The 19,450-nt window shown below is 40.4% G+C and overlaps 1 protein-coding gene across 2 annotated transcripts in view; it reads right to left on the reverse strand.

Annotated features, from left to right (window-relative positions):
• LOC135485643 (muscarinic acetylcholine receptor M1-like) overlaps positions 1–17,030 on the reverse strand; it is a 90,402-nt gene extending 73,372 nt beyond the window's left edge. For both annotated transcript variants that reach the window (XM_064767926.1, XM_064767921.1), the window contains exons 1-2: positions 16,731–17,030; positions 9,072–9,197 (exon numbers count right to left, since the gene is read on the reverse strand). The gene's annotated coding sequence lies outside the window, so the exon portion shown is untranslated. The remainder of the gene's footprint in view (positions 1–9,071; positions 9,198–16,730) is intronic.
• Between the last annotated feature and the right edge of the window lie 2,420 nt (positions 17,031–19,450).

The following is a 19,450-nucleotide window of genomic DNA, read 5'->3' on the forward strand; positions in this document are numbered from 1 at the left end:
ATCTTTCCATAAAACGTATTTTCTATTGAAAGATTCTGTTAGTTCCTGTCTCAAACCAGACGTTAAAACGAGTCATTCGCAGCTCACTAAACCTTATTAACGGACAGCGAAGGCCGTAGACAGTTTAGAGCTGTCTCGTAGTTGATCCATTAATGGGACAAGCTTAGTCCCCCGATTCTGCACACACAATTTGCTCCAGTTGATAAGCTTACGTGGAACATGCACCAGTGGGTTTGTCGTTTTGTGAAATATCATGGAAACGAAAAGGCAGGGGGATGTGGGTATTACAGTGCGAGTATTGAGAGACCAATAAAGACAATTGATTCAAGAAGTGGTGTGTTTCAAAAACAAGAGGTAACAACTTTTTACCGTTTCGATTAGTTGATAGCGTCAACGGCAGACCAACCGATGGAGAGAAACAGCATTTCCCAACGCAATGTCGGCGTCACCCTTTCCATAGGTATAGCTTTTTTGCCCCCGTTATTCTAACCATAAATTATGAAACTTTCTAATATGACAATATTTCGAACACCCTGCATTGTACAAAATATGCATATCACAGGAAACGACTGATTTTCCGCTTTACCGGCACTTAAAAATATTTCAATAAAACGAACGCTGCGTATGCGTAGCTTAAAACGGTGTATTGGCCTTCCTTTAAGGCGCGCCTTCGTTGTTACTGCGTAAAGAAAAGACTTATTTTACAAAGGCAAAGTTGTCTTTGTGTTCTTAAAACATTTTATCATCCTATGGATCAGATATTGGTGTGGGAGTAGAGATGGTGATGGGTTACCTTCAGCGTGGAAGCAAATATTTTGAAATGGAATAACTGGGTTCAAAATGGATGTTTTCTGATGAAGCTTGAGACAATACAATCATAATGCAGTTAAAAAAGCATTATAAAGTAAATCAACAGAAAGGGCACATGAATCACTATTTTCCGGAAACATTTTTCTCTTGATACGTATGTACATGTAAGGTAATGGTTTATCAGTGAAGACCAGTTTCACGGTGTATTATTGGTTTCAGCAAGAACAAATAAAGATTAGTCTTTATAAATTCTTGGTTTCAGGTTTACCGACTGCGGGAGTGACATCATGTAAACAAACAGACATAAGATAAGTCCTTCTTATTTTGAGCGGTGTAATGCCACGCTGGGCTTGGTTCGATATTCTAAAATACCTTGGTACCGTAAAGTCAACTTTTAAATGGAAAATGCATAAGCCTCGTTCTGAGAGCGGAGTGTTTTGGACACGCAACCAAGATGCTCTACCAAAGTTCCCTCGGGTTGCACTAAAATGTGGAAACCATGCACACGTCACGTCAATGGAATTTCAGCTCACTTCAGCAGTTTGAGGCTCTCAAAACACTGCTTCAAACAAAAATCAGCCAAGGAAGCATCAACCACCCTAAGTTTTTTAATGAGCACTACACATATTTGCCGAGAAAAACGCTCCAAATAGCCCATTTGCGCGGATTTTAGCATCACTTGAGCGAGCCGATGCGGACTTCCTATGCGCGCTGTACAAAATGTACATGTCTCATTTTCTGTAACGTTGCCGTAACATAATGTAAACAACGGCGCTACCGGCGCTCCGGCCGGGCCGGCGATGGATGGAATTTGCCAAATTCGCACATATTCAAGTTATTTTCGTGGCCTATCTTTTTAAGTTTGAGGTAATTTAGAATAGAAATTGAACCCTCGGCTTCGGACCTTGGTTGAGTTACCAAGACACCCTCGAGTGTCTTGGTAACTCAACCAAGGTCCTCCGCCTCGGGTTCAATTCCTTAAGCCTGCTACACCTTTTAGTAGACGATGCGCACGGATCCAATCTGCTAGGTTCGTATGCTGTAGTACGAGGTCTGTCGTCACTTCCACCTTTGATAAACTCGATATCGTTATCCATGATGAGTATATGATAGTCGATGCCATGCACCAAAATGTTCCAACATGTTTATGTCTCTGAAAACTTGCTTTAAAGTTCCATGGACCAGATAATCCATAATGACAACTAAAACAAGAATATTAGCCTAATAAGGATAACTGTCACGTGTCCACTGGCCTGGAAATTGAGTTATATAGCCCGTCCAATTACTAGTTAGGGAAGCCAGTCAAATAGTACCAATTAGACCCCTGATGGAAAGGTTATGATGGTAATAATTCCCATCTTTGACAAGGCAAACCAAGCAGAAATATGAGTTGTGTTTTATAGCTGATATGGTCACCACTTCGTTTAAAATCATTTGTGTGTGAATTTTACTCAAAGTGAAGAAACTGATATGGCTTTAGGCATTTCGTTTCTTTGGCTCTTGTTGGCTTCTCTTATCGGCTTTTAACCTCACGTAAACATGTATCCGCTCAAGCAAGAGGGTGGGTATTTTTCATCTTCTCTAATATGGTGACATTTCAAATGCTACTGTACAGTCGTATCAACTTGGTTCTGTGGGTTCGGTAACATGCAGGTTCGGTAACATGCAGGTTTCGTATTCCTTACGAAAGACGAAATTTTAAGCACAAATGCCTATCACGTCATCAACTCCTGTCTCGTAGTTCGTAGCTCTTCGTAAGGCTCGCAAGATGTGCCTTATTTCAAGGTGCTGGAAAGTTTTCAACAAGGACTGAGCTTCGCAATTCAAAAGTCTTATACTCTCATTGCTACAAGCGCTGGATGAAAGTGATTATGGTAATCTTGTACCAACTGAACAAAGCAAGTCGTACGACTGACTATTCAATGTCGTGTTATTTAATGGTTTTATCGTGTTATGGCCATGAGTTGTACCAACTTTGTTCATTGCCGCGATAGGATACAAACAAAAAGCTTTTCATTAAAATTTCCAAGAGAAAGATCATAACCGCACGTCGTGTGCGTCAATGTATGAATTACAACCTTGGCGGAGACAATTAAATATGGCCGCCATGGTGATTTAGACCTTGGTGTAATCTGGAGCTAAAAGCATCCGAACCGAAACACGTTCAACCAGAAAGAGAGTGATGGTCATTCGATTTTATCAGAATTTTTATGACTTAATGTAAGGTAGACCACCTGGAATTATGATAAGAGTTAGAAATGACATTTGCATCGATAACGACATACTACTTTGTGAGCAGTGGGGATGGTATTCGAGTCCTCTGATTCCAACTGGCCTTTTGACCTTTCAAGAAAGATAGGCGGTATCAACTTGATATTCGAATCCAGTGTCTGCTGAAGATGCTAGAGGACAAAAGTACGTTTATTAAAAAATTATACGAAATATATTTCATGGTTTATTCTCCACAAAGTCGCTCGACATTCCGTGGCCATAATTCCTCCCGAAGGAATGATTTGTCTTCAGTGATACTGGCACTGCATATTCAGGATTGTATTGAATTCGATGGAATTGATCATCCCCGCATTAAAAGAAAACTAAAACATGAAATAGCTTTCAGGAATAATATTCGATGAGCATTTAAGAAGTGTGAAAAATGCACATGATGACGCACTGTCTTAATCAAAAGCACAGCAACGGACCGTATATTCAAGAAAAAGGTCCGTGATTAACTTTGCGCTATTCTTCTATGTGTAAGAGGGTTAGATATATGTCCACACACACCACTTAGATTTCAAGTTTCGCGGTAGGCCTAAAGTATAAAAGTGAGTTTTCGCAAATACCCCGAAGCGCCAAGACGAACGCCTATCTCATTGTGTGACCTCCTGATCACAATGTCGAACAATAATGGAATAAGCGAAAACTCCCTATGATTGAAACGATATTTTTAAAGGGCAGTTTCATAGATGTTTACCTGCCTTTGCATGGCTCAGTTACTTATATAAAAAAGAAATGACCTCGGAGACATCGCAAGGATCTCACAACGAAATATTATCGATACGTACAGTACGACCAAGTAAGGGATATTACTGTTACCATGTTGAACATGAAAACCGATGATACATTACACATTTCCGATACACCTGTCGTCTCTGTATGAACCTCTCTGGGAAATCTTATCGGAGGCTTGTATTGTCTCATTAAAGGAAACTGCCCAGGAAAAAAGGGGAATTTTGCACGGCCCGGTCAAAACCTTAGGCGGGAATAAGGTTTCATTGATAAATATAAGGAGTTTCAAGGCCCCCAAATCACTTGTAAGGTTCAATAGATACTGGCCTTTCATTGGTTTACCGTTTGCGTATCATTTACATACTCTCATCTTGAAAAATATGACAATATTTACGATCACGTTATTGATTTTTGCAACATTTTCGGTAACGCGCCCCTTGCGGATCTGTAAGGTACCATTCGGATGCTTGAAAAATGCCTCGTCTCGTCGATTCGCTCGCGGATAAACACATCAGGTTGACTGCAGCAACTTTTAATTGTTGGAGGGAAAGAATATGATTATCAGTTTGATGAAAACTTTGCAAAGTTTCTTCTTGGGACTCGAAATCCATAGGGTACTACTATTCTCTCCATTTTCCATTTTCTCCTCTCTCCAACTCACTACTATCGCTATTGACTGCGTAACATACACTAACATTCTTTCGCTATCATTAATAACTTCATTTACAAGAACACTGGCCTCTTTGTAGCCGATTATGTAACCCATAGTGGAAACACCTGACAGCGCCGCCCGGCATGATCCACGTGCTACTGGCATATTTATAACTCGTAGTAAATAAGGTTGTAAAAATATGCAAATGAGATGCCGTATATGGAAACCATGACGTCACTAAGCAGTTCTTATTTCTGCTACGGGTGGCGCTGTTGCTTGCTTCTGGAGGCGCTATTCAACCTCTTTAACAGGGTAGATGAAGAGGAGTGTATACGACAGAGTAGAAAATATTATCTGAGACCGGAAAAGTCTGATGGCAAAAGATGGTCAGCTTAGGGTCGGTTTCCACCGAATGCGAATACGAGAACGTACGCGTAACAGATTGTTATGTTCCCGCGCCTCACTGCACTAGCACATAAAAAATGAGCAAATGCTTTTGCTTTGCGATATCGGATGCGCTGTGCTATTCGGACAGAATCCACAAAGAAAAACTGAACAACAGATTTCGGTCCTTGCACGCCATTGATGGGCACTTCGTGACACTCATCCAAATGTAATGCCTAATTCGACCCTTGAGAGGACTGCTACCAAAAGATCAGGCACAAAATTTGTGTGGCTAAGTATGATGGGAATAATTATGAAGATTCACAAGCCACACTAAGTGCAGACTCTGATATACTTCTGAGCTGGTATAGTCAAGCGGGAATATTTCCTCATTATCTAACATTGTGGTTAAATTGCGATACTCCACGGCAGGTTCATGTGCATCCCGGTCCTCTTACCAGCAAGTATACAGCTTACAATGCATCTGAAAATACGCAGCATTCCTGGTAGCTGGCCGCTTTCCTTGATATACGTTCAATATAAGAAGGTGACGCTGCTTTGATTAAATTCCTTCAGAGCCTCATTACTTCCTCAAAAGGAGCGTCAGACTTTGCGAGATAGTGATAAAAGTAATTTTCGCAATGGTGCTGGGCTAGAAAAGAGGTACCGAAGCCGTAGGCGCACATTGGCAACGTACAGAAGGGATAACGAGCTAGGGGAAGAATACGCCCCTGGCTTTGACATTTAGCCTTGATAAACTAGGCCACTCAGCTTCATCAAGAATTATTGCGAGGTTTTTATACCTCTGTAAAATAGTTGCTGTATGAGAAATTAAATTTGTTTCGCAACGCTCTACGATAGTGATTTCAACAGGTGTACCGCTATGCGTCTATTTTCCCGAAAACTTTTCATGATAAACATTGGCATCCCTTGATGATTTTCCATTTGATAATACAGGTACATACCCGTACAAGCCAGAAAGTGTTGTCTGGTTACCTATAATTATGTCGATGTCGTTAAATAATGCCCCAAACAGGAAAGAATTCCCTTCGTACGGTCTAAGAACCTATAGCAAAAAATTGAGAACGACACTTTCCGTGGTTTCCTGTAAAAACTACAGACCTGAGCGAAACAAATGCTCACGACAGCAACAACAAGTGACTCCGGCAGCCCCGCTACTGATGTCTGTTACAGCCTTGGTTACTTTGCATGTCAGAGGTAGGAGATATCAATACCAACACCGGATGGAAATGAGATTCCTGTGTTTGCAGATTTCTGTTTCTCAGAGGGCAATCTGGTTTATCCACAACACCTGCTATCGCATCAGAGCAAACATACCTTGTATGGCATTAGTGATGGTATGGGCTTATTAGTTGGGGTATGGGAATAAGGGGGTGTGGGGAAGAGCAGGTACGAACTATGAGGAGTCACAGTGTTATGGGAATCGAGGGGGTGGAGAGGAAGTTCAGGCGGGGAAAATGCAGTCGCAGAGGTAGGAATCACGGAGGTTGGAGGAAGGTTATAATCCCGCCTGACCTCCCTCCCAGACCCGTGATAGAGGAATTATATGATGTTAAATGAAATAGATACACGTATTCAACAAAATGTACGCCCATCGTACGACATTTACAGCCGATTTGATATGAATTTCCATCACATATTCATCAACAAGCCAGTGAAATATACATAACGCACATGTATTATACACTCCAGGCATGTCAGATACATTTTTGTAATTTCGTATTTGCTCGAAGACAAATTTTGACGGATAATAAGATTACAAACTCCCACGATTGAAATGAGATCATTCTTCTTATTTGGCATCACCTCAATTTATAACCCCTTCGGATAATATCTAAATGCGAATCGACGGCTAGATTATAACGGAAGATACAACACGGCCTTCTTTCGGTATTACGCGAGATTTTGCGAGATCGATGATCGCAATCGGCGTGTCTCTCTCTTACGACAAGCCACCAAGGTCAGGAAAGTGACGGGCTAGGTGATTGAAAGAGTGTTTCTACAACCAAACAAATTAATATCGAACGCCCGCACGAATATCAACTAAATCTGAGATTTTAATTAATGCCCTGCGCTGTCATAAGACGTGTCCCCAATCGATAAAGAATTTAACGCGGCGGAGTCTTGTGTGTTCTAGTGCTGGGACAAGAAGAAAGAAGTCTTAGATTCTCGCGTTTGAATTTTTCACGAGAAGAGCATTGTCGGTTTTAATTTGCTGCTAAAAGGAAACGGGTTTGCTGCCACACGTCGAATGCATGTCTTTCTCTTTGTAAGGAAACGGCAGATTATGTCATTATGCAGCAGGAAGATTGGTGGCATTGGTGAGAGCGTAGGGATCATAATCAGGTGGTCGTGACTTCGACTCTTGAGAGAATCTCATCCAGCCTTTGGAGGAGGAAGCACACTCCAGAGAATAACTCCTCCAAGTGCAGAGCGACCGCCGATTCAGAAGAAGGAGTCATTTCGCACTCTGCTGGAATCAGTCTTGTCGCGTCAAAAATGCATGCTGCTATCATCACTTCTACAGTTGTGTATATTTGCTACGGTTTCTTTATTGCCTTTACTTGAAACCCATTCAAGTGTTTAAGTGCATCTCTTATAAGCTGACTCCAACTATGAAAACGGTTTGAAATTGCGAAGAAACTGGTGGGTAGACGAAAGACAATTATATGATAGGATTGTCAAATTCGAGCGGTCGGAATGGCGCAGTGGAGGCATCCGCACGCCACGTCTGATGTCCCGGGTTGTATTCCCGGTCGGTCCCGGTATACTCATGTGAAAGAGAGGGGACACTCTTCGACACCGTAGGTTTCCTCCAGAATCCGGTTTCCTCCTGTTTATATTAAAAATCACCCCATACTAGATTAGAGAGCTTATAATTTCTTACAATCACCAGAGTCCCACTAGTTGGCTGGTCTTTACCGATGGTAAAAGGATAAATATTTTGTAATTCCTTATGCATTATAGTGAGCGACAAGTTTGAGTACGTTAAAGTTATCGTCTGCGCTACCAGCCTCCCAACCAGCTCAAAGCAAAAATTCTGTATCCAAATTATACGTAATTGTTACTGATTGGAACATCACCTTTATAACAACCTCATAATCGAAACCTTATTATGTTCTTCTAGAGTGTAACAGTATTAGGGACGAGATACTGCAAAATAAATTATTCTCCAGGATTTGTTTTTTGTTGTTAACCCTTTTGGGCCTTCCAGGTCTTCGAAACCTGACATTCATGAAACAGAAAACAAATATCATGAATGAAGCTAGCAACTTCGGAAATCGATAGCCGGGTTTTCTCATTATTTACCTTTTGTCATAACAACATTATTTGTGTTGCTATATACGACTCTATACAGCAAACATTCGACTATACTGAACTTCCAGCGGTATTGCCTCCGTTACCTCCGCCCATTGACCCGCGTTAGCAATGTCAATCAATATATTGAAAGTCAAGATGGGTGACCCAAAAAGTGAATGACCTCTCCTTTTCCCTTTCTTTTCTTAGCAACCTTTACACACCACAGAAACCTTGAGAATACTCGATAGTACCATTACGCCTTGCGGAGCCCGGCAGTATTTCGGTCACAACTTTCATCTGGGCGACGTTTGATTACATGTCAACCTGCTGTCATCACTGTGTGGTGTAGCTACAGAATCGTCTGATGAAGAAAAAACATCCGTACAACATGTAATTTTCAAAGTCATTATTTGAGGGTGACAAAATCGTCAACAATATTCTCGTTATGCAATTCTCTAACCTACACTTGTGTTGGGTCCCAAAAGTAGAATCAAGTAAAAAATAAACAAGGGAAAAGGCACGTCAAAGATTCTGGCGATAAATCTCGACCAACAAAAGCCTTCGACCCATGCAGCGGCGGCCTCCGGGCATGCCAGAACGCAATCTCTGCTGAAGCGATATCACGGCCTTCTATCACAATGTAAACGATCTGTTTGACAAACGTGTGAAAATCTCAATCAATCGGTAGCCATCTGCTGCATCCAGCACGCCTGACTACATCCTACATGGCTTGTATTGAAGCGCACTCACGAGATTTGCATAAATCTGCGCAGAAGTTAAACATACGGGAATCATATAACGTTACCACACTGAAAACTGACATTTTTCAAACCAAGAATATACTGATACATATGATAACTAGGATATTTAAAAAAAATCGAAAAAGTATCAACCTTACCTATTTTCACACCGTTTTCCAATTAACAATTTCCTAGACAACGAATTATTCCGCAATTGGCAACAAGTTTTCAAAGTTTATTCCAAAATGTTGTCAGTTTGCCAACGTCTCTGAATTCCGGATAATCTGAAAATATAGTGAATATAATATAGAAAATATAGAAAGAAATTGTTGTAGTTAATTATTCATTTCATTGATAAGAATATAATATGGCACTAAAAGCTAGGCACGTGTGTGTTGAATATTCATATTTGTCTCTGCACAGAGATGTATTGGCGTTTTAGTTTGCAATCAATATAAAACTACATGTCGATTAAAAATCGTTCTCATTGTGGGTTTCTTCATTTTACCTTTGAACACAAATTACAAAGCAGTAATTCCCCTGACCGAAGCAATGAACTCATACCATTGGCTGAGTTTGTGGTCTGCTCATAATTTAAGTACAACGTGTTCCCCGAAATTGTTTTGCCCCAATGCTTGCCAGACGGAGAGAAATGTATCTTATAATGCCATCATATATATCACAAAGAAATACATGTAATGATAAGAAACGATCAACTAAAGCAAAAACCGGTACAGACATATGATTTTCTGTACATGCCACCAGGCATTTCTTGTCTAGCATTTTCTTTTCTAAATTCATACGAGTACATTTGACACTTAGTTAAAGGTCATATCCTTCCTCGACCCTCAACCGTTCCTTAGCTACTAAGTAACTCTTCATTGCCAGTAGGCGATCCTTACATGATATCTAACTAACCGCACTAAAAGCTAAATGACCGTTCATAAAAATTTATAAGGGACAATTTCATTATGAATTCATATTCTATCGGTCATTTAATAAACTGATTACAAATATTTGTGATAACGTCCATTAAGCAGTCACAGTGCTCACCAGTTCGTTTGGATATGTTGGAATGACATTAATTGAGTTGAGCTCCCTGCGATTGTAATATAAAGGATGCCAGAGATGGCATCGGGTTTCACTGATTCCACTACTATCGGTTGCCTGCTTCAGTAGCCACCGCGGAACCTGGCAGCGGCTCGGCCCGCGGGAGACGAACCAAAGACCTCTCGATCATAAGGCCGACGCTCTTCCACAGCGCTACCGTACCGCTTCCCTGTAGTTACGAAGGAAATTGTGTTTTTTCTTCATTTTGGGACATCGTCAGTGAGAAAAAAAGCCATTATGAATCAATAAGCTTATGACCCGTATTATTTTGGGGCACCACCATTGCAATTTCTTTCTTACAGTGGAATTGCGATAGGGTGTGGTCAGGTGTGGTCAACCCAGAACAGCAGCTGCTACAGAAATATATTCCGTTAGACCAGTAGCTACAAAAAAATAACGAGACAACTTCATCGCACCCCTATCGTCTGCTGAGTACGTCGTCGGTCCACCGCAAGTAGAAATCGCTATGGTGGATCCTCGCCCACCTCATTCCAGCGTGGATGGGAGAATGTCGTGTTTCATCTCCTTTGTCAAGATTGAGGGGCCGAATCCTGAAATCCGAGAAGCTACGCTACTTGGAAAGTACCGGCTGGTGGCCATTGTGAGACGTTACGGAGAGATTGTATACTGCATATAGCACGAAATCGATTTCATTCCCTCCATTTTTAGTTTTTCGTCCTCTAAAAGCCATGAAATATTGATGACGATAATCGACGTGGGTGTAAATGCTAGAAAGAACCAGGAATGGTAGAATTACCAATCCGCGAACATTGCTGTGCGGCTTTTGTGTTGACACTTACAACCCCAATTACTGTTTATGACTTCACGGAGGGAGAGTTGCATTACATTTAATATACAGCACTAGCTTAAACGCCACTAGACACGTTTAAGACACGTTTAAGTGCCAATAGACACGTTTAAGGAAATCCGATCTGTCACATCGATTCGACATACCGAAACCGTCAACGGACAACCCAATCTTGAAGAACGTAGTATACACACTAGTCACTGGTATAACTGCCATGGAAAGCGGAAACGACGTGTAGCATACACAAACACTTCTTCCGGGGATTTGTTTCCGTCAAACCCCAAATAGCGACTAAAGTGTTGTGATACAAACGTATCATATTCCGCCTTTCTGCTGAATGCATGTTCAGCAAAACTGTATTTCCGGTCTGAATATACTCCACCCTACATTATCTCGAGGACATAAATTCCAACCTTCTACCGGTAGCATCTCTTGTCGTCATCAAGAAAACCGTCCCATCAATCTTTCTGATGAAGACAAACTGAGTCAATATAATTTGTAATATTTTTTCTTTAATGTTTGTAGTTAAACTTAAGTGGCAATAGAAAAGACAGGTAGATTGACGTGTTAATTGTTTGAAACATCATCAGGACATTGTCATTTGCAAAAATAAGCTAATTGGCTCGTTTACTTTCTGAAATCTTGCCAGTAAGCACGGCATTTCTAACATTTCTTCTCTTTATGACCTTAAATGTTATGAGCGATTGCGGGATACCCTGGCAATAACTGGCAACTATTTTTCCTCTCCATTAGCAGAACAACGAAAAACAACTTCTGGCCTCTGACATCATTTGGAGCTGATATATCATAAAGTTTCCTATTCAATTCAGTTAAGCTGGAGCCTTTTCGAAAGCGGACCTAGAACCTTTGATATTTATGATCAGGCCGGAATCGACCGTTATGATAATAGCGGCTCTCTATTATCATCTCTTTTCTGTGATGACAAATCTCTGACTAAGAATTAAAAGAAGGAAAGGATAATGTAGTCGAGACAGTGACAGAGTATCAAAACCTAAATCTATACAAACGATGCTTTTCAGCAAACAGAACATTTATGTTTTAGTTGGTAGTTTTTGTATGAGGCTGTATTTCCGTAGCCATGCAGCGGCTTCAATCGATGGACTTTCTTCAAGTACAAATACCGAAAAGGAACACCTTTATCAATATACAATCTCTAAATAAAAGGTCAGTGCTCACGGATGCAACCCTAGATTCTGTAGAGAGAAACCATGGAAACTATCCATGCACAAACCCACTGCTCTTCAAATGGAAACCTGAGCTTGACGGACATGACCCATTAGTTAATAGGCTATCATTACTTGTCCCCAGCTTAAATTGACATTTATCCCAGTCGTGTTTACTATAGTCTCAAATGATTACAAGGCTTGCTGGCTCTTGGGCCAATACGTCTGCCGTGAATTTCAGTAGATGTTATAGATAATTATATATGGATGGGTTGAAGTGAACCGAATGTCACAACGAATGAAGTTGGTATACTATCAATGACTCTTGATCGATCGTTTTTGGAACTAAGGTGTGCACGTATTGATAGTGGTCTTTCACGAATATCATTTCAGACTGCAATCTTGACTTTGTTTGTATTGGCTTGATGCACGAACTACCATATCATTATGCATTCTTAACTAAGTAAAACACAAAATACCATTATAATTCTGCATTCTTGACTTGGCAATACACAAATGCCATTCAGGTCTGCACTCTTGACTTGGCAATACGCAAATGCCATTCAGGTCTGCATTCTTGACTTGGCAATACACAAATGCCATTCAGGTCTGCATTCTTGACGTGGCAATACATAAATGCCATTCAGGTCTGCATTCTTGACGTGGCAATACATAAATGCCATTCAGGTCTGCACTCTTGACGTGGCAATACACAAATGCCATTCAGGTCTGCACTCTTGACCAAGCAATACACAAATGCCATTCAGGTCTGCACTCTTGACTAAGCAATACACAAATGCCATTCAGGTCTGCACTCTTGACTTAGCAATACACAAATGCCATTCAGGTCTGCACTCTTGACTAAGCAATACACAAATGCCATTCAGGTCTGCACTCTTGACTAGGCAATACACAAATGCCATTCAGGTCTGCACTCTTGACTAGGCAATACACAAATGCCATTCAGGTCTGCATTCTTGACTTAGTAATACACAAATGCCATTCAGGTCTGCATTCTTGACTAGGCAATACACAAATGCCATTCAGGTCTGCACTCTTGACTAGGCAATACACAAATGCCATTCAGGTCTGCACTCTTGACTAGGCAATACACAAATGCAATTCAGGTCTGCACTCTTGACTAGGCAATACACAAATGCCATTCAGGTCTGCACTCTTGACTAGGCAATACACAAATGCCATTCAGGTCTGCACTCTTGACTAGGCAATACACAAATGCAATTCAGGTCTGCACTCTTGACGTGGCAATACACAAATGCAATTCAGGTCTGCACTCTTGACGTGGCAATACACAAATGCCATTCAGGTCTGCACTCTTGACTTAGCAATACACAAATGCCATTCAGGTCTGCATTCTTGACTTGGCAATACACAAATGCCCTTCAGGTCTGCATTCTTGACTTGGCAATACACAAATGCCATTCAGGTCTGCACTCTTGACTAAGCAATACACAAATGCCATTCAGGTCTGCATTCTTGACTTAGTAATACACAAAAGCCATTGAATTCTGCATTCTTGACAAAGTCATGAACAATTGTACTTCGTTCTTGACTAATGACTAAGCAATACACAATATTCATTGTGGTAGAAAATACACTAATTTCGTTATGTTCGTGACAGAGTGTAATACAGTTACACAAAATTCATTTCGTTCTGAATTTTGATAAAGTTGCCTTTGCAAATCAGCCCATGTATCGTTAATAAAGGCTCAGTGCAGGGTTGTAACGATAGATTGCTGGCCTGTATACATAGTGCCTTCTGATGTTGGGATTGCTGAGGAATTACGATGGTAAACTCAAGCTGAGCAAATTTGCTTGCACCACACGTCCCGGTGGCTAGTTCGTTGATCAGGCACCGATCGTATTGGGGAGAAAGTCGTGCAGAAGCGAAAATCTCCATACATGTGGAATGGGACTTACGCTTTGGAACGCAGTTCTTATATCGTTCTTATCAGGTGTTGGTTAACATGCAAATGTTAAAGGGGGCTAAAGGCAAGAGGTGCTGGTGGTGGTGGGGGGGGGGGGGGGGTCAAATTTGTGGTCTTCAGGTGACTAATGTGCACAGCCAGAAGACTTTTGTCGTGTTTGATTCAGCGATAAATTCCCCTTTATATATTTGTACAACCTCATAGTGTCGATGTTCTGAGAAATGGGAGAGAAACCTACCGGTGACTCTGTGCAAATTATGCTGTGAAATGAAAATGTCGGGCGGAATTCACTTTTTGAAACTCGCCCTATCATTGCCTACTGCAAGTGTTCTTCGTTAAATCCCACAGATCTACTAACAAATCAAGGAGAAATGAAACGGTCATCAAAACCTCCATTACGTACAGGCTGAATCCCGTTGACTACTTATATTCCCGTATGAATCATCATTTATTTATTTACCATTTCATATTTGATACCTGTGCACTAAAATCGAACGGTTGAATTATTTGGATAACAAAACGTCAACAAAGGATAAAGTAAATCATGACGAAAATAATATAAGAGTTGTTTAGAATCGATAAATTTCAACATATTGATTGTTCGTATACGTTACTAACCCGGCATTCCATGAACTCTGGTAATGAGAGTGAGCTATTTGAGAAATGTGCGTTGAATAAAACTTTTTCTCCACTTTTTGAAAAAAATTGTCAAATAAAAATATCAACATGGCTGTGTATAAGTTCGTCGCTACAACTTTTCTGTTGTCGGCCTTCGGATTTTTTCTTCACCGATCGATCGAGTGATTGTTATAGATTTCGTTATTTTTCCCGCAGATACTAGCAAGGCAATCTCAAATCCCATGGATATTTGCACCACAAACCGGTTACGTGGAGAAAGTGTGTAATGTTGCGGACATATGTAGCTCATGCTCGCATCGCTCATTGATTGTTTTGCGGTCGAGTTGGAAAATGCGATTATTTGACGGCAGCAACAACGGATTCCGTTCTTTGCCACGCTTTCACATCAAATTTCGTTGGCCTCACAACGTTTCTATGCGGTTAACTTATGACGTACTTACATCCAGGCACTTATAGGCCTAGGAGTGTTTCCAAAGATACGGGGATTCGCTCGTCCTTTCCTTTCATTAAGTGAAATTTGTTACTTTAGACTGCCCTCACAATAGGCCTAGCTACGGCTGCTCGGCAACGGCTTAATGCAGCTGCTGAGTATTCACAATCGCATAAAAGCGCATTCTACATGTAGTTATAAGGGATCCCGCTATCATTCCGCCTAACGTTCTCCGGGTTAAAAATGTAAGAATATGCAAATTGTACACATGTATATTTTAGATAAAAATCTACCTGTAGTGGTATTTTGACACATGTTGTATACAATATGTCGATATGCCAGTTAATAATAACAATGAGTGGTTTAACAGGGCATAAATCTGAAATAACAAAACCCTGATTAAAATAGCAGTTATTCCAAAACGTGCAATTTTGATATCAGAATTGTTGGGCCCCATTGATTTTATCATAATTGGGATTGGTATGCCAGTTGCAAGCAATGTATATTTTGTTTGTATACGCGGCTATACTTTCTGATTTTCTACTTTCGACACACTAGCGATATTCCTTTTTTGAGTTTGGCGTGACCGTGCCGATCCAACGTCGTTGTGTGAAAGGAGGAGACTTTAGGATTGACATTCACTGCCGGTAAGTCGGCACGCAGCGTGAAATAGCCATCAGACATGGCGAGAAACATTCTATGAGACTAGCATTATCCAGCCAGATCGACAAACATTGAATTGTGTACGCTCAGCTATATAACAACAAAGAGGGTTTGATATTTGGTCTCGCATTATCATCCGGCTTTGTTATAAGCAAATGTCAATATCCATATGATATTCTTTGTAAACGATGAAAAGAGTGGTGGCATCTTGGCGACAGGAAGTCAGATGAACTTGCGTAACACCTTAATGGGTTACGCCGTTCGTATTTACGTGTAAATATGGGTCAGGAAAATAGAAATGCAGTTGTACACAATGCCGAAGTGCACTTATCGTGCAATCAACTTTGCTGAAACTTGGTATATGTAGTACATGTATTTGTAAATCTGTCTTCACAACGATAGTGTTGAAAAATTGGAAATTTTCGAATTCGACGACATATTTCACATTTTAAACGCACGGTGTAGGCCTTCAACAAACTGAGTTCTGTTTATGAAAACCTGGGCTTAGATGAAATATATAGATAACATTTATTCTTGGACGCGTGGTTGGGGAAGCGTGTTGCTAATTTAAAGAGAAACTGGTCAAGGGACTTGGTGATTCGATGGGTGAATATTGTACAACGAAGATGAAAAACAGATAAAACAAACAGGCGAAGACGGCGAGAGTAAATGATCATAGCTCCCTATTTACAGAAAATCAAAATAGCGAAAGTCGATGTAGGCAAACTGAGCGCTGTTTGTCATCATAATGATAACTCAACAATTAGCATCGCATTTGAATCAACGTTTGGAGTTAATGATTGTCAAGTGTTACTGCCTTGGCAAAACATTTAATAATGCGCTTTACTCCAGTGTGTCGTCAACAGACCTTTTAAAAATATAAATAGGTCGTGATGTTGTCTTTTTCAGCTGTCATTTCCTCTGTTCTGAATAACATACAATACTTCGTCTTTTCTTCTTGAAATGTGGCTGAAATACTAATCTGTGAACATGGTGAGTGTTCAAAAGATGCTTAAAATGTGCACTTTTCCTACCTTAATGTTCTTGAAAAAAAATTATATCCACCGAATCACCAAGTCCCTTGAGCAGTTTCTCTTCAAATTAGCAACACGCTTCCCCAGCCACGCGTCAAGAATCATGTCCCAAAATGTTTAGTCCCATGATGTCTTGTAGTTATTCCGAATCATCAACCGTGCCTTTCCACATTGAATTAATCCCGAAGATACCTGGCTGATGATAAAGAAAAGTGGCCAAGATGTTGAAATTCGTGGAGTGTTACTACCAAACAGACATGGGAAGTGATCCAGTTGTTTATCACCGTGCTCGGCGCTTGTTTTGACAACTCTCCGATAAGCCCCCGACCAATTGCGAGACATCCATCGATGTTTTGTTGATGACGGGTATTGGACTCCCTCGATAGTCGGTGCCTGCAGTCTCGCGCAAATGTGATGGAGCTTTACGCGGCTTATGATGTATGCTGCGTTGTGTCGAGACTTCTTTGACATGATATCAATTTAACCCTGGTAGTCGACACTTCGGGCAATTTTCAATTCAGTTTTTCAGGATCCACTTTGATTTGGCACTTGATTGACACAATTTCATAAAATTCAAAGGCCCTGAATTTGAGATTTTCCAATGATCGAAATAAAACACTAAATGTAAATTTCAAATTTGGTATTGTGTGCATCGATACACGCAATTGTACTTAACATTTCAATTTTCGTCTCGGTGGTGTGTATGGGTAAGAAAAATATTGCAGTAACGTCTATATTTCAATTTCCTTGGGGACAGACACAAACATTGCGCACGAACGAACTGCGCCTTTAACAACAGGTTCAAGCTGCTGATTACCACATCATTTCCATAAAGGAAGATCAAAATCTCATAACCGAAAGATGACAAATAGATAAAGATTAACCTGCACAAATTGCTTGTTTTATAATGAAAATACCGTCTGTATTCGTATTGTTTACTTCCCCGACATCGCCAGAACAATCTATCACAGATTATGACGTATGATCGTTATGGAGTTGCCTTAATTACATTCCAAAGATGTAGCTAGCATCAGAATCGTTTGCTGATAAAGATTATAGGTTAGACGATCATGGGAGAAAGAAAGACTTGAGGCTGGAGCTAAGGCTGCAGTCTCCAAAGCAGACATCATCTGGCCCTGCACCTGACTCCTACCTAGAGTCTCTTCGGTCTGACCCGAGGAATAGTGACCTTCCGAGGTGCATTTGAGGGGAAAAAAAAGTTGCCTGATGGAGCATTGTCAAATGTCTTATCAGTCCGATTCATATATTTAGTACAATCAAAAGTTCTATACCAATACAAATAATATAATATGTCCGCGGTAACCATAATATTTTCATGAGAAGCTTCTTCTGTAGGCCTATCAAGGGCCAAGATAGCGATAGAAAGACATGATTAAATATATACTGTTGATGCCCTTGAGGTATTTTCTAGCTTAACGTTTTACAACCTCCGTGAGTGTTGTGTTTTATTAGAAATCAAATCGTTACTATTTGCATACAGAAATTCGATATGTCATCGTTGGTGCCCCTGTATAGTCAAATAACAAGTGACACGCTTTCGAACGTGCACAGTTGCAATTTAGCATCTTTTCTTTATGAGTTTATGATTTTATCATCATTACGATTTTATGATGTGATGATATCCGATTCGAATACATACACATAGATTAGCATGTAAATGTACGTGTATATCATGCCAGCAGGTGCAAACATTTGCTACACGAAATCACTGTTTTCCTCTTCCACAACTTCTAAAATGTCTGTTTGTGGGCTGTGATAATGATGATAAATGTTTGCCTTAAAGGGGTACGCCGTTCGTATTTACAGTAAGGACAGGAAATAGAAATGCAGTTAGGGCCTACATGAGAGCCGTAGTGTAGTTATAATGCATGTGTAGCTTTGCGGGAGCTTGGTGTATATATAGTTCATGTATTTGTATATATTTTCTACTAAACGGCAATGTTATTCCGTACGTATTCACGCATTTGTAAAATTTCAATTTTAATAAAAAATCATTTTTAAAATTTCTAATTTAATTTCTAATTTCTAATCATTTTTATGAACGTCGCAGGCCTTGAAGGTTAATGAATACGCCGTGTACACGTTACCGCACAGCAGGCTAATCATAGCCGTCGATACTGATGACAGTAATTAATCAAGTTTATTAAAAAGCTAATTAGCTAAAAAGTGTCATCGCTACTAACCTTTCCGTGCCTGATGATGGAGGCTTCGAAAAACGTTTGCCATGCTCAAGCGATGAGCTAGCACTGTAGTAAAATCACGGCATCTTTGCAATCCGGTGATTGAATAACACCTAATTACTCCATTAAAATTCAATTAACTTTTAAGCTGTGTTTAGGGAGTACTTGTTTTCATAAAATGATAAATTACTCAAAGCATGCACGGGGGGGGGGGGAGTTTCATCGCAAAATGCGATACGCGCCTTATCGCACATGTTGGGGTCAACCCAACCATGGCATGATGACTGACCTGTCCTCCAAATTCGATAGCATTCAGGCTAATTGTGAACCTTCTATGATAAAAAATGTCCAAAATGTCCAATACATTTCAGTTAAATTCCAGTCCTTTGGCAAAAACTGATATTTCTCGTTTTGCGATTAATCTCCTCGAAGGTAAACGCCGAAGTAAAATTGGTCGATGCCTCAGCACCAACAGGACAATCATCGTAGGCGAAGCGCGTTAGCAGGGTTATAATGAAT

This window comes from Lineus longissimus, chromosome 3 (assembly GCF_910592395.1).
Source record: "Lineus longissimus chromosome 3, tnLinLong1.2, whole genome shotgun sequence".
NCBI lineage: Eukaryota > Metazoa > Nemertea > Pilidiophora > Heteronemertea > Lineidae > Lineus > Lineus longissimus.